The following is a 16,994-nucleotide window of genomic DNA, read 5'->3' as shown; positions in this document are numbered from 1 at the left end:
TAAAAATATATGCTCAAAATATCACTTCCGTATACCCTGTCTCGATTTCGCACCTAAAAGCTCCTACTTTGAAAAAAATGAGCTTTTCTGCCGTATCCTCGCACATATTATATTGTCAAGTAAAGACTTCGTATACATTTATGCCAAAATAACATTAATTTTTAATCATAACCTCTCAATGGTAAAAGTGTCTCTTTTTCTAGCTTTCGTGCATTGGAACTTTACGAAACTTGTTTTCCAGTATTGTTGGGATAAAACATGAGACACGTGTCTCGGCGTTTGGTTTAATTGGCCTTTTTTCGCGAGATACATTGATGAATATCCATTCTACTTCCAACACTAGAAGCGAAGGAGTACACTATTTTAGGTGGTCCAAAATGGGCTAAAATAACTGATACAAAGAAGCTTTATTGATTAAAAGAAAAATTTGTTGAATTTGATACCAGCAATCATGAGTTGTAGGAATTTTTTTTTACATTACAACGTTTTGGCAAAAATCTACGAAATGTTATTTTTAGCGATTGTAGATGCTCCTCTTTAAACAGCTATAACTTTTAAACGGAGGCACTTAATGAAACAAAATTTTTTTCAATCGATAGGGTTTGATCCTATAGCTTTGATTTAATCTGAGCTAGAACACTTTAACTATACAAGTAGCTCAGCTACTTACACGTATCAGAAGTCAGAAGCAGAGGTATTTTTTTCGAAAACTTACTAACATTGACTCATACAAAATACCGAATTTATTTTGACCCAAAAACATTGTAGTAGAATAGCTTTGGATGTTTGTTGTAGGGGTAAAGAGTACAGTTGTTGACCCCCCGATAGTGATTGACCGCCACATACATTTTTTTCAATGGAGCCTTTATATATAGATATACAAATTATACAGGGGTCAATCACTACCTTAACCTAGCTATTCTTGAAGGCATTTTGAGCCACTTTCGGCAGAATCACCCATATATACGTATTGTCAAATAAAGCATTCGAATAAAACCAGCATTCGATAAATTTTTAAGTTAAAATAATATATAAAGAATAACTAACATCATTATCAGGATGAATTAAATTTTATCCAATAGTTTTTTATCTTATGTTGACACAGAAAATTCTTTCTTTTTTTTGTTTTTTTTTTTTTTGTTTTTTTACATATTTAAAGATTTTTTTGTGAAAAAGCCCTCTTCCCCAGCGGAAATTTGAAAACGTAACAAAATGTAAGAAAAAGTTAATATGTGTAATAATATCCCGTAACCCGCAAGAAAATGTAAGAAAATATAAGGAACTGTTATAGTCTCATGGATTTCGGACGTTTCTTACGTTTTATGTTGTGTTGCGTTTTCTTACATTTTCTTAACGTTTTGATGTGATTTACCACATACTATTACACTAAAAATTTCATTATAATTACTCAATTTTTTTTCATTGAAAGTAAATTTCATTCGAAAATGTAAGGAAATGTGTCTAAAAGTCATCAATGATAATAAAATATAAAAAAGTGTAATAAACTGCAAAAAACTGTAAGCTGTTGTAAAATATTACAGATGACAACACTTCCTCACAGATTATTACAGTTTACTACAGTTGCTTTTTCACGAGATTCAAGTGTCTTTTTAGAATTATAATAAAATGTAACGAATCGTAAGACAATGTGTTGGGTTGTAGTTGACCATAATCAAACGTAACAAAACGTAACAAACTGTAACTGTGCTCCGAAATCCAACCAAACTTTATATACGTTACATCACAGAAAGTTACGGTTTGCTACGTTTTTTATTTACATTAATTTTTTCCGTTGGGGTAATAAAGTTTCCGATAGATATATGAAATGATTTATTATTGCCCGAAATTTTTTTTCATTTTTCTCGATCACTAAGTCAGTTAATTTATTTCGCTTGAAAAAATTGTACTGAAACAAAATATTCAAGTATCCTCAATAAGGAAAGAAAAGCCCCAATAAATAAACTCTCTAAGGAATTCAAATAAAATATACACACAAACAATGTACGTATAGTAACTAGAGAGTGCTTCTATACTTTTGAAATCGAATACGCCTTCAAGTAATATTCATAACGCATCCTCGATACACAATGGTAGTAGGTCCTCTCCTTTTACAATAAACAAAAGCATACCGTTGACTTCCTCTAAATTATCACGAAAATTCGCTATAGTGTTTCACAACATCCGCCACGTGTATCGTATATATAATATGTACTATATAACCGGCCTTGTGACGAGTGACGATGTTGGTACTTACTTGTTTCCACGAATTCTACCTTTCGTTGCTACGTGCTGTACGTCAACCTACATTTATATACACATGTCATATTATTATGATAACACTAAATTAAATGTACAATACTTACTTATTTATAACCACGAAGCGATCGTTAATTATACGTTTGATTTGTTAAACGAGTAACATTAAAAACTCAAAGTCTACGGCTAACGATTCTTTTGCGATGCTCACTGAGATCAAAGGCTTGTAAACAAGGGCTTCGAGGTGAAACCGTTGAGGGTATTAACTTCTAGTTTTACGTAACAATTTTGATGGCTTTGTAGGTACGTAAGTATACCGATGATGTGACGTACACGTGATGAATATTCATGATACATAATGATAGTACTATCTATGTACACTGTTGTATATAATAAATGGCAATATCGGTAACCATTACGTTATTTGCCAGTGGACGCATTACAGGACCATCACCCCAGCAAATCTTTTATCACACGTTTAAACAAATAATGTTTAAAAATCTCATTTTTACCAAAACATGTATACCAGACTCCATGGAATTTTAAAGTTTGATGATTATACCTGCATTAACATATAGGTATATTGTAACAATGATACCGCTCTGAAATAATTAAGGGGGCTCCTACGACTACTGCTGAGGTCAAAGACAAACGAAAAATAAAGTTTTGTTTTTCAATAAACAAATGTGTCTGAAAATCATTATGATATTTTTAATAACGAATGAAGTGGGAAAAATGATATTTATGTGTGTAGTTTAACTTTGTACGAAAAATAATTATTGTTTTGACCAGACTAGTGCATACGAGGATACACCACCAGACCAGACCACCTGTGTAGTATAGCAATGTAATATATAGGTATATGGTATATATATGTCGTGAACAAGTACGTCTGCTACCCACGTGACCTCCTGGACACTATTTATTTATTTCCATCACAAATATCTCGCTAAAATGGTTCTTTGTCCACAATTTTTAATACAGCATATTACAGAGGAAGACTTCATCTACAAAACGACTATATTCAGTCTGCTGGGACATTTAATTTAGTTTTATTATAAACGAAAACAAATTGTTTTTCACGCTGCCCCATAGGAACACGTGCTAGTAGTTACAACTTTGAGCTCGGATTTCTCAAAATTTTGACCCATTCGAAATATAATTTAGACCACCATTAAATTCAGTAGACTTTTATTTACAAGAAATAATATATCTCTGTTTGGGGACTTTCGCGAAGGAGCCCCCTTAAATCCATGTTGTACGTTTAACTTTGCATCACTGCACACGGGCCTGATAAAAAAATACCATCAGTTAACTCACAAATAATAATAATAATAATAATAATAATAATTAGCTTTCTCTTTTTTTATTTTATTTTTTCTGATGTCGGTTTAATAAGTAATTATATGCATAAATGTAAGGAAGTAAAAAATTCATGCAAAGACGCTACAATGTAATTGAGGAATGATTTATCATTCACTTGGAAACTCGTATAGTGTTATCATCACTTACTTTTTATTGAATTTTCGAGAAATGTCATAGCTATGAATAAACATGATATGAAGTAAGGCAAGTGTAACATTTTACAGGGACGATCGCGTTCGTGGAAAAGTTAGTTTGTCGCCACGCGTTCCCAGTACAATTTCACAAAGTGTACAGCGGTGTTTTATGACTATCGTATCTGAAGTGCTTAAGTATACATTTGCCGTTATCTGCAAATATAATAACAATAATATCAAAACGATAGACGATGGTCTCATTTCAATACATCTATATGCTTACAATGTCCACAAAGTTCTATTGAAATAGAAGCCATTGAAATAATTAAATATTTGTGTGATCAAGGAAAAATATGAATATTGTACTGGACTTTCGGATGGCCGTTCCCTTTGTATAACGTAAAAATATGTATGTATAACCAAAATCGCAGACTTGTAATAATTGCAATAAGTTCAAGACGTACTCAAGGTTACGCGTAAGATAAAAGTACACAGCATCGAGATAAAAGTAGTTTCGTTCCGCATATGGACAATCATTTTTTCATAGTTAGTAAGCCAATTGTATGTTGCATGTAATTTTCCATACTTTCAGGATTAAATTATATGATTCGTCTCTTTAATCTCGCGCATGGAATGCTAACGAAAAATATCATCACCCGTCTATTATACCTACTTGGAGCTACTTAGTTTTTCAGTTGGATAATTATATCATATTTAGTGATCCATTACAAAAAATTCACTGCCAATAAATAAGGAAAAAAATTTTTCGAAGCTCCTCAATTTTTCTGCTATTTGTGAAAAAAATATACTACTGGAAAAAGTGAACGCTCCTGGGGGTCCGAAAACGCTTCTGGCAATGAGTCTAAATTATAATCGGTGTGTAATTATTTTGTATTTATAAAAAGTGAGCAACAAAGATACCAAGATGAATACACGGAAAAATTCTAGCAACGAAAAGATTAAGCTTGAGCTGTATACGATTCGACAGTTACTTATCTCGAAAAAAAAAGTCACAAAGTTTTCGTCACTTTTGGTGGTAAATTTTTAACAAACGGATAAATATTATTATATTTTATGAATAATCAGAAAATCTTAGAAATGACAATGAATGCTCAAATGAATCGAGTGCTCAAATTTATTGTAAATAAGGGCAAAAACTGTTAAAATAAAAGAAATTCTGGAAAAGCATTAAATTAAAAAATTTTTTTCTTTCCACTACGGATTTTAAAATTATATCAAGTAAACGACACTTGGATCTGCCGTTTTATTCGAAACATAAATAAAAGATTAAAATTTGATCAATATGATTGAACTGATTGATTCTTTGGATTAAAAAAAAATCTTAATAAACAGGCATCAGGTCATCGATCTTATACATATATTTTACGTGGGAAATTTCACTTGATACGTATATATATGCATACATATACACACACACGTTTTCAAAATATTCTGATCATATAGCTATGAGTTACAGACTTTTTTGAGTCACAATTAATATTCCGCGATTTTTCTGTTTTTTCTAATGTATAGGTTCCAGTAGGAAAAAAGAATAATGATTCATGTACTACAGTAAACGATAAAAAAAAAACTAAGGCGTACAAAGACATCATGCACAAGAAAAATAAAAAGAGAAAGAACCTCAATTTGTGCATACGTACATAAATATACTGTTATACTGCACGGAGTGGGAGACAGAGCGACAGAGAGAGAGAGAAATTTACAAAATTTTCCTTGTCAACCAGTGTAAGGCAGATAATACGCAGAGAGAATACACTTGAAACGAATGTAGGTATACGAACAATACATAAAACCTTCCTCTGCGTTAGACAGCACAATACTTATAAATGAAGGAAAGTTTTGTAGGAAAAGGTGTACAACTGGACGTATGAATTTTTCTCTTTAGAGTTCACTTTATAATACTGCAGTTATGAAATCAGGAAAAAAAATTGATAACTCTGTTTTCAACTTTTTTACGACAATCTTGAAAAGTGAATAATGATTATTTTACATTTGTGTTTTTACAGCTCATATTTACATGAATATCAAGTTTTTAAATTTCCATTTATGTTTTATATTTTTTCTGGCGTCATTAAAAACTAAATAATTTATAAGTATACTTAAATAAATTAATGTATACTTAAAAATTATACTCAAGTCTATAATAGTGCATCATAATTGGAATTCTCCGTATTTTATGTTCTTCACATAAATATTTATGTTAAAATATTTATTATATTTTACACACACTAGCTGATTTTAAAACCCAAATTTTTCTCTCTAGAGGCATTTTATTTTATTCTTACAATTTACAACGTTAAAATTTTTTTTCCGAATATTGTCACGTACAATAATTATAGATATACAGATATAAAAGTAGAGGAAAAGAGACGGCATTATAAATGGAATAAAATTAGCGCATTGCAAAGAAGTGAGAAGGGGATATCAATCATGTATGTGAACAATGACACGTACATTAAAAACATTTATTTCTCCAATAATATACGAGATTTCGATAAAAACTTTCAACTAGAGGTCAATTTATTTGAGCATATTTTTTTTGTTTTCCTGGATGTAGGTTACAAAATTTTGTAAAATTTTTTTTTTCTTTCCTCAAAAACGTATCTAAAAATGAATTTGCAAAGAATTTAGTATTATAATCGGGCCCTTAATGTCCTTGCTACTTGAAAATGAGAAGTACGAAATGTTGATTATTTAACGTAACGAGTTCAAGAACCAATATGGAACGAGTTGCGTTCAAGATTTTTTAAAATACAAATGTGAAAAATAATGCACACAGTTTTTTAAAAATTACAAAAAAAAATTTGTTGAAAATTCTTTACGCCCGTGTGTTGACTGTGTGGGTGCAGAGGTGGGAGGTGGAAAGTAAAGCGCAAAGTGGAAGGGATACGGGAGAAGGGGAATGAGCAGAGGGGAGGTGTATATGACTTCGCGTTGTCTGCGTACCGACTCGACCAACTATTATCTTTCCGAAGCTCCAAACAGCAATACCTACCTTCTTTAAGTCGAGTGCGTATATACATCTGCGTGTGGAATTTACCATCGCGAGGTGATAATCAACAAGGCGTCAAGATTTTACGAAAAAAGAAGCATGAGTATTCTTAAGCAAAGTATACTGAGTAATTACGAGTCTAGTAAAAAGAAAGAAAACATGCCGAGTTTAATATCGAGTAATTGGTGAGTAAATAGTGTACACACACACATGCCTTTTTTTTTCATCGACAACTCATTGTTTATCCGTTTTCGAATAACCTTATACCGCTTCCATGAAACTGCAAACACCTAAACTTTCGTCCTTACAGAATCGAGATTGTAGTCGTCGTTATCCTAGTTAACCGAATAACCTTGTACGTGACGGTACTGCACCACGTATGCGCGCCTCCTCGCAAGGGGGGGGGGACACTTTTTCCCCGAGACACCTCATCGCCGCCGCCATCTTGCCCTGCCTGTTCTCTCCCTGTCACTGTCTTTTTAACACATATTGCGGTATGACACATTCGTATAATCTTTGCAAACGCGTTACACATGCGACGTGTGCACTGTTATCACAAGTGCAGTCGGAACGGATGTCTTTTGTTCAAAGGGATTTTTTTTATTGCTCTGCCGACTGCTGTTCTTTCTTACTCGTGTTTGGGTCTGCACCAATTCACACGCACACAACACCTCTTCAAAGCTCGCTTATCTTAATGGCCTCAGCTGAGCCGAGGGATTTCTCGGGCTCTCGTGCTTTCTTTTTCATTCCGGAGCAGTTGGTCATTTTTGTTTACATTTTATCGAGAGAAAGTTGTTCTTCGAATCCTAGAAAATTACAAATCGAATAAGACGTTCTCCTTTTAACTGTAGTGTGCGTGTATGTATTGTATATATGCATCGTAAATATATAGCAGCTGGTCTACTCTTTCTTCTGCTGCGGTGTTTGCGTATACGTATATACATATATGTAGGTGATGGTGACTGTATATATATGGTATCAGTACTTTTCCATTCCATCCAATATCTGACTGTCCGTCAGTCCGTCTCTCTTATTCCCCTCCCCCTTTGACTTCTTTTTGGTGGTCCCTTTGTTTTATCTGCTTTTGGAACTTACTCACGAGTACTTTTTTTAAATTCTAAATCTTGAATTAAACACGGTTTTTCTATAGGAAATTTTGGAGCATTGTATACATACGTCATAATGACGAGGACTTATTTTTCAGTTCATTTTGCGAAACGGTATTAATAAACTCTTGATGATAATAAATTTGAGTACCTACAAAACGGCGCGTGCTTCTTTCGCTCGATGGTGCGGGATAGAGAAGGAAAGAGAAAATAATCAAACGGAATTTTTTTCTTTTGCTGATGGGTGTAAATTGACATTAAGAGATATAGGTTCAGTTAGCTTTTTTTTTTAGCTACATTTTTGTAGCATTTCATGTTTCATGATAAGCTCGATAGTTGGTTTTTTTTTTGTTAAGAAAAGTAAATAATTGATCGAGTCCACTTTGATAAAGAAAAAAAAAATTCTTATCAAGTGCAGTGTAGCTGGTTATTATTAGAAGCTGTACGTGCGTTACGTACTTTGTATTGGTTATTAGTGCTCACTAATTGCTGTAATTTTTAAATTTCAAACAATCTTCCAGCGAATCTGATTGACGTCTTTGTCGTTTTTGTTTTTAATCAATGAAAAAGCGTTGATACATTATTAAGTAAAAGTATTACACATTAACTACCCAGTTTTTTCATTGATTCATAAAAATTGTTTACTAAAAATTTATTTAAATGATCAGTTGCACTTTCTATTTCTAATTTGTAGACATTTATAAATGAATAAATAATAATAAAAAAATTTACTGACCGTCAAAATTAATATTTCTTTGTTAATATGTATGCATGGTAAAAATAAGAAAATCTCAGTAGATAATGCAATTATTAGGATAGATTTTCCCTTTCCATGTTCAATTGAAATATGATAGTAGTTGAAGATAAATAAGTGTTCTTCCTTTGCTTATCATGACCCACATTTTGCAGATGTGAAAATATGCTTGTATACAATTTTACAATGAAAACGTCCTAACATTGTTTTGAATACAATTGGATTTAAAAAAATTAACATGTTTTACAATGAATAATATGTACGTAATAAATTATATGTATGTGCACATTGTTTTTAAGTCATATATATTGTGTCACTGATAAGTTGTAATCAACAACGGTAAAGTTTCTCAAGAGCAATTTAAACATGAAAAAATGAATGTTACAATTGTGAGAGAAAACTCAATCCGATAACGCTCGAATAATTAACATTTTATTACATCAAATGCAAAAATTCTGATTGGCCAAACACAATATCACGAAGAAGACAACTAATATAAGTATGAGGCATCCACACGCGCGTGCGCACGTATACAACAGAACTCTGCATTACGCAAAACCGAGTAAAGTGAAAATAGAAAATAATGATTTTTACGGGCCAAGCAGTTTCGCGACGACAATATACATAATTATGGGAAAGAAAATATTGTCCACCAAACGCTCCCTTTTAGCAGCATATTGTTGTCATCATTATTATCATTGCGCCAACTTCTTTCGAGAAGAAGCGAAGTCCCACTCTGGCCAACTGCCCATTCAGATGACGCCCGAAGTGTACATATCTTCTAGATGACATATACGCGGGCTCTAGTACATACAGTCAGTGTATGAAATGTCTGCATAAGTACATACATATATAAATGTGTTTGCTCTCACCTCTTTCATATTAGTATACTTCTCAGCTCGTGCGGGTGCTTGGATAGTCTTTATAAATCGCGTTGGTATCTTCAATTAACAGTGAACGCTCGAAGTGTGTCTCATTACAAGTGCATTTTTCAGTGAGACATTTTTTTTTCTCTTTTTTTCTTTTTCTTGTGTACACAACTGCAAAAGGCACGGTCAAATAATTCCGGAATTTAAGTACCGGGATTTGATTTTTTCGTAACTGTTCGAGCAGTGCGTGGAAATGGCTCCGTTGTTGAGGTACGACATTGTGAAAAATAATTAATCAAAAATTTTTTGTTTTTTTATCTTCCTATTTAAATAACATAGTCGCTTGTCTTTCGAGATGAACTGTGTGTATAGCCACAATTTAACAAAATTGTTTCGCGATTGAAATGTTTATTTTTAGATGAAATGCATTATTTGGGCTGCAAGAAATGTTGTTTTTTTCATTCATTCTTTAAATATTATTTAGAAAACCTTTTTTTCTTAGGATTAGTGCAATATATTATTCATAAATAAAGTCTTTTAAAAGTGTTAGAAATTTTTATTTAAATATTTCATTTACTTTGACACTATTATTTTTTAAATAGTTTTTTATTGATACTGAAAATTTTTTATTTAACTCATACTTTGAATACACTACTCACAAAACTTTTTTCTATTACATATTAAAGCAATTTATTTAATAAAATGTTAATTTAAAGTTCTTAGAAGAAACATTTAGATACATTTAGTTATTCTTTTCTAAAAAAGTAATTGAATATTTTTGCTGAATAATTTTTATCATATTTCTTCTCTCCTTACAGTATTAAAAAAAAATTGTTTCTATCAAATAATATTACAATGTAATTGTAAAGAATAGAATCATTTTAGTGTCAAAAGAAGAACATACATATTTTATTAACTTTGATCTTTTTTTTTATATTTTGAACAGTGATTTGTCATTTTTGAAAAATTTTTATTTAGTACTCTGCTTCACAAGTAAAAAATTTTCTAGTACAAATAATGCATTATGTTATTGGGAAAAATTGGTATCGAAAATAATATAAAAAGTGACTATGCCCATCTAACAATAGTTAACAAGAAGTCCCCCCAAGAAGTCGGGGAGACTGTAATTCGACTCCCGGAAATCCTTTGGTGCACAATGAAATTTTTCGTCGAAGAAATCTAATATATCCGTCAGTGGAACATTCCATAGTCCCACACTATGTATTCGTGTATTTACATAACAAGCTTTCTCTCTTGGCTCACAAGTTGATTTACATTACGCCTATACATGAGAAGTCGTACATCTTTAAATCTGGGATTTGAGTTGTATTTCAGCGTTACCCAATATTAATACTTACACCTAAAGCTTTAGTAACTTTGCATCTTTTTTTTTTTTTTTTTCTCTTTCAAAAATTTAATTTTACCACAGTTGAAAAAATTTAAATACTCGTATGTGCGTCATTTTTATTATTTTACAAAATTATCACTACCCTTGACTGCACAATAAGAATCATTAAATATTTTCTGGACTTCCGACAAATCGTTCTGTTAGTCTTAATAAAAAATAAACGATGGGCTAAATTTATGCAAAACGTTAGGTCTTGCATTTAATCAATCCAAGGTTCGCCAGAGTAGGAAGTGTAATTGTATCTATAACATTTTAGTTGGAGATTATTCTTATAGTTTAACACCATATCCAAGTAAATTTTATGTTTATCACCAAATGTCAAATAATGAAATAATATTACATATCACAAATCAATTTTTCAGCCATTTCAAAACGGTTTTTTGTTGCATCTTATGTTAGTATGACATTAAAGACATAAATACCAAACAAAAATAAGTCTATGTTAATAAGATCTATAATGATATTAAACATTTGGTCAGAAAATGACACATAGAAAAGTTATATGCTATAAAACGATTTATAGATTATTTTAAAACGATTTCTTTGTTTAATGAGTTAGGACGACAATATTAACAAAAATGATGAATAAAATAAAAAGTTTGTTTTTATAAGATTTATAACTTTTGTGTTCAAAATGTTATCTATACAAATGTGATTTAGAAATGTTAGATGCTATAATACGAGTTTTTGGACGTTTTGATACCATTGATGTGGACGATATATACCATTTATAGCATTAAGACCATGCTGTAGAAAAAAAAACTTACACAAAGTTTCATTTTAATAAACTTTGCAACTTTTGGCCTTGACATTTTGTTATGGATTTCGAATTTCTGCTATTTGTGTGCAAAAACGATTTTTTTCGCTTTTTTCACATCTATTTTGGATTACAGAGCATTTGCATTTCATGACTGTAAAGTTTATAATACAAAAAGTTATAATTTATTGTGATTTAGAACTTTGTCTGTAAACACAAATGTGTAAAATGTACTTGTGTTAAAAATTAGAACCAAAAAATTTCGTTTTTTCTTTTTAGAGTGCTATGGTAAAAATGTTGACAAGATTTTTCTCTCAGATGAAAACTGTCTGAACCCAATACACCAGCTTTGACATTGAACTTAAAGTTACCTATAAAATGTGAGCCCATTTGGACAATAATAACTTGAGCTAGTCGAAAAACTTTATTACGTACATATACATACATACATACATACGTACACCATGTCTCTACCGCAGATTACCACTACGCTTAGTTTGAAATTTGTTTGACATCGAAAAAATATTATTCATCAGTAGTAACAATTTTTGCTCTGACAACAATACGAGGCTTTCCAAAATATATTGGTCGTGCATAAAAATAAAATGTATCATTAAATTGACAGCTGTACGTTCTCCATGATTTTTTCACCACCCCTGTTGCTCGTAAAACCATTTTTCACGTCATCAGCTCAAACAAAAAAAACTAAAATATTGAATTATAATATTTTGTTTAAACGTGTCAACATAAAAAATAAATTTTCAGTGAAATGAACAGCAAGTTCTTCGACCCCTCATTGGAAGAAGGGTCTAGGGCCCTTCAGCACTACTGTATAACGCTGGGTGTGGGGCCTCTGTGGTGGTCCTGATGCGCCCCATGCCGCATTGTCTGTATCCACAGTCAACACAGAGAGCCGCGGCGTGGGGATCAAGCAGAGTCAGCTCTCTGTGAGCTCCCGCATTGTGCAAGTAAGCGTACTATATACACATTTTTATAAATTGCCATTTTTTTTTTCCTATTGTCTAATATGAATATTACCGGAAGTCAAGTCAAAGATGTGTTTGTACGGTGTTGGTGAGTTACGGTTACAAATGTGAAAATAATCGTGACCAACGACTATGTATATATATATATATATATATTAAAGATAATAACGACGTTGAACGATGGTGATGATTATCCCAACGAGCTTTAAGTGCTCCATATTTTGTGACGACTGTTTGCTGGTGGTGACGCTTGACACATTTAACGGGTTGAAAGATCGAGAGAGCTGTTGCCGGTTGTTTTTTGTAGACGACCGTTTCGATTCACTTTGAAAAATCTATTGTGCGCTGAATTACACGTCAAATCATTTTCCGTGTAACGAATCAAAATTATTGCGTTCTGGGAAGTAAATTAGAGGAAGGGAGGCTCAGTGGAAATTAACCACGTCGTATTTCGTACTAAAAACATGTAACAAACGAATCAACGCTACAGCCACTCGGTTTCGAAATTTGGATCGAAGCGTCGTCGGTTAGGTATTACGTACATCGGTCAATATAGAGATAGCTTTGTTTATACTTCCGTTGGCTGTATTTTATTTTGTGACTCTGGTGTCGTCCAACGCGCAATTTAGCATTTTCGCACGTGTTGAAATCGTGATGACATTTTTGAAAAATTTAATTGGCGTATTTTTCGCACTGGTCGTTAATAGGATTTATGAGGGTTATTGGGGAGACTCAGTACTTTTTAAAAATTGGACTTCGGTGTCTAGACGATGTCTGAATATCCTAATTGTAATGAAGTTTAGGATAACTTTGAATACCATTTTTTAATATTGCTGTACTGCGTGAAATTGATATTATGATCTCAAACTTAATATCAAAACCTAATATCATTTTCAAAAACTTGATAAAGTAACGCATTTTAATTTTAGTTCTGATGTTTTTAAATAACTTAATTTTTATATAATTTTCCACGCTATAAATAGATTTTTACATAGCAATGAAGTTGTTCTCAACTTTTTGGATTTTATCGAAATTTTAAAATGTTTTTTTTTATGGTTTCTGTAATTTAAAAGTCTATGAGGATATTTTACTAAAAATTTACATTTACAAACAATAAGTGTCGTGAAAGCTATTGATTATTTGTTGAATCGAATAGGATGAGAACGACTGCATGACATCAACTGCCTTAAAAGGAAACGTAAACATCTAACTGGCTACATATAGTTACTATTGATGATGAATAAAAATCATCTGCTACTGTTGGCTTATCGTTTCACTGTAGGCCAAATGCTTTTTTACAAGATCGCTTCCCTAGAATTGTTTTTTTAAAGATTGTAATCTGAAAGTACATACTTGTACTCTTGAGACACGAGGAAATATTGAGAAAATTTAGGTTATTATTAGAAATTTTAAAATACATTTCAGTTGAATGAAGTCATTACTTATAAAATCAAATGTTTTCTAAGTAAATACACTAACCTTCAGATATATTAGTAAATATTTTTCCATTCCGTTGATACATGTATGAGTGGTGTCAAGTCTCTTCAACTTTTATCTGATTGTTAATTAACAAACTAATATAAAGTCTGTACCAAATGTGCATAATATACTTCTCAGCTTTCGCTAATCACACTGTACATACACACATAGATATTGGACACGTGCTTTATTCTTAAATTGAATAAATAACATAAAAGTTGAAGTTACTTTAGAATGGATATTGTTACCTTGAGAGTTAGTGCTTCATAAATTTTACGTTAGTGTTTTCTTGCAATACAAAATTGGCATCTTTACAAGACGGACGTGAAAACTGCTTTTCTCCTTTGGCATTGGTATTACACAAGTTCTCAATAGTTTCGAGAAAATGCCTTTCTCGTATATATATGTTGAAGTCTATGAGATCAGAGCTAAAGGTATATTAATAAAAATACCACCAGTTGAATTTTGTTTAAACGAGCGTTAGTCGAAAAGAAAGGAAGAAAAATTACAATTTGTAAAAGAATTATTTAAATACACAGAGAATCTTTGATTTCCAGTAACCACGTAGTCCCTAAATCGGGTACTTCTATATATATATTTGTACGTATATTAAATGGGTATAAATGTTTTCATTTTTAAAACGGATCGACCTTGAAAAAGTTTTACTCACGTAATGAATTCTTGCTGCTCAATGTGTGTAACGTATAGAGCGCTCGGGTTTCCTCATCTGCACATGACAATTTGAATGTAAATGCGTACATGATGGAAAGAAAAAATTTAAACTACCTTCAGTTTACAGCGTGAGAACAATTCATACCATTTTTGTTTTTTTCAAAACATTTTTCTTGTCCCAATAAATGGGTCGCAAAAAAAAATCAACATCGTTGTTTAAAAAGGACAATATACAAGTAATAAAACTAAAAAATGTAAAAAACGGTCACTTAGTGCCTTTTTTGTAGATTTTGCTTTTCAAGCCTTAAATTTTATTTATCAGAAACGGATAATAATTTGCAATTCCTTTTAGATGATGCGGTTTTTATGAGTCACTTAATACGCATGTACCCCGGCAAATCACTTTTCTTTGAAACTAGCTCCAATTGTAACTAAAAGCTTGTTTTTATATGAGAAGAATTTTTGCTGCCCAGGCGGTATTTCACATTTTTTCATATTGTTTGATAAGTATGTTTCTCATAGTACAGCTAAGGTAAAGCTATCTCTTTGGAAAGTTTCAAAAATGATGCCACTCCCCCCCCCCCTCACGTTGAACAGCTAATAATAATAATAAAGTTCTTGAGATTTTTTGTAAAAAAATAAAATGTTACAATTTTTTTACCATCAAATTCCTAAATCAATGATAATTATTATTGTTGTCTTATTATTGTTAAAAAAAAAAATCATGTAATGGTGTTTCAGATTCAGGGCATAATGAAATATATCTTCAAATATTTGATGTACCTCTACAAAACACGTAAACTTATTTGCATTACATATTTATGTTACAAAAAAATTGTTAAAATTAGGTAATTTTTTAAAAAATTATACTTAAAAAGTGCCCTCATTCTTATGTTTTTGGCAATAATTAAATATTCTAAAATTTTGTCTTGCTATTTTTATTTCATACTACAATAACATGTAGGTATGCCTAAGACATTCGAATATGTTTCACAAAAAATTGATGGAAAATTGATTTTGTAACCGTGAACTACCCAAGGCGAACGTGTCATGTATGGGTAGCTATTTTAACATGCAATTAGGAAATTAGGCCGCTAAAAATTTCGCTAAAAATGACCAGTAAAAAAAAAGTTATACATCCAAATATACAAGTATAAATAACGTGTATGTACACGAAAAAACCCGTACATTAACCCTTTCCGTTTTCATTTAAAATTTCCAGGAGGATGAATTATTGAAAGCATTGAAAACTAACGAGTCGCTCCGCCTGACCTTCAATCTCCAGCTCACCGAAAGCACTTCGGTGGAATGGGAAACCGTAGTCTGGCGCGGCACCCTGTACATCCGGGTGCCTAGCTGCTTACTGCCCGAGGGCTCGAAGGAGGGCTTCGTCTCCCTGCTCGAGTACGCCGAGGAAACGCTGCGCTGCACCAACATCGTCGTCTGCCTGCGCAAGGATCGCGCCGACCGAGGTACAATATCAACAACCAACCTGCACCACCGTTCCACCCTCAATGAGGTCGGCTGCAGCCTCGACCCGAGTGCTGCAGATCACGGCTTCGTGCTTCCTCTGTTCGACCGAGCCGACCGTATCGCCTCGTCTCACTATGACTCCCCAAAACCGATCCCTCGCGCTAAGCGCGGCTTGACCAACACTCCACTAATAATCGACGCCCCGTCGTCGCCGTCTTATGCTTCATGTTTCTTCGGCGCCCCGTCTTCGGCAAACTTAGCCATGCTGGTGCGCACCTTCATGTTTCTGGGCTTTTCCGTCTTACCACCTGATCACCAGCTGGTACCCCCGGGCAGCGACACCGGTAACCTCTACATGCTCTACGCCATCGAGTAGTTGGACCAGGAGTCCAGGCCTCCTCAGGGTGCAGTGGCTGTCGCTGGCTCTTAAATATCTACTATCGTCATCGCCGTCCTCGTCGTCCTCCTGTGTTGGGCGTCTCCTGCTTTATTGGGGGATCTTACTTACGATGATGATGATGATGAGGCGGTGATTTGACCGGCCGGCGTGCGGGCTGCAGCAGCCGAGGGAGGCAGCGGCCTCTTTTATTTAACGCATAGGTACATTTATGTATATAGAAAGTGGCAGGCTGTGCTTTGTTCATTTATTTATATGCTTTTTTAACATATAATCATTTTGTTTTTATGCAACAATTCACTTACGTACCGACTGTATGATGATA

The sequence above is a fragment of the Copidosoma floridanum genome, unplaced genomic scaffold (assembly GCF_036245765.1).
Source record: "Copidosoma floridanum isolate Cflo_tuat_1 unplaced genomic scaffold, Cflo_Japanese_pri ptg000032l, whole genome shotgun sequence".
NCBI lineage: Eukaryota > Metazoa > Arthropoda > Insecta > Hymenoptera > Encyrtidae > Copidosoma > Copidosoma floridanum.
Note: the sequence above shows the minus strand (reverse complement) of the source record.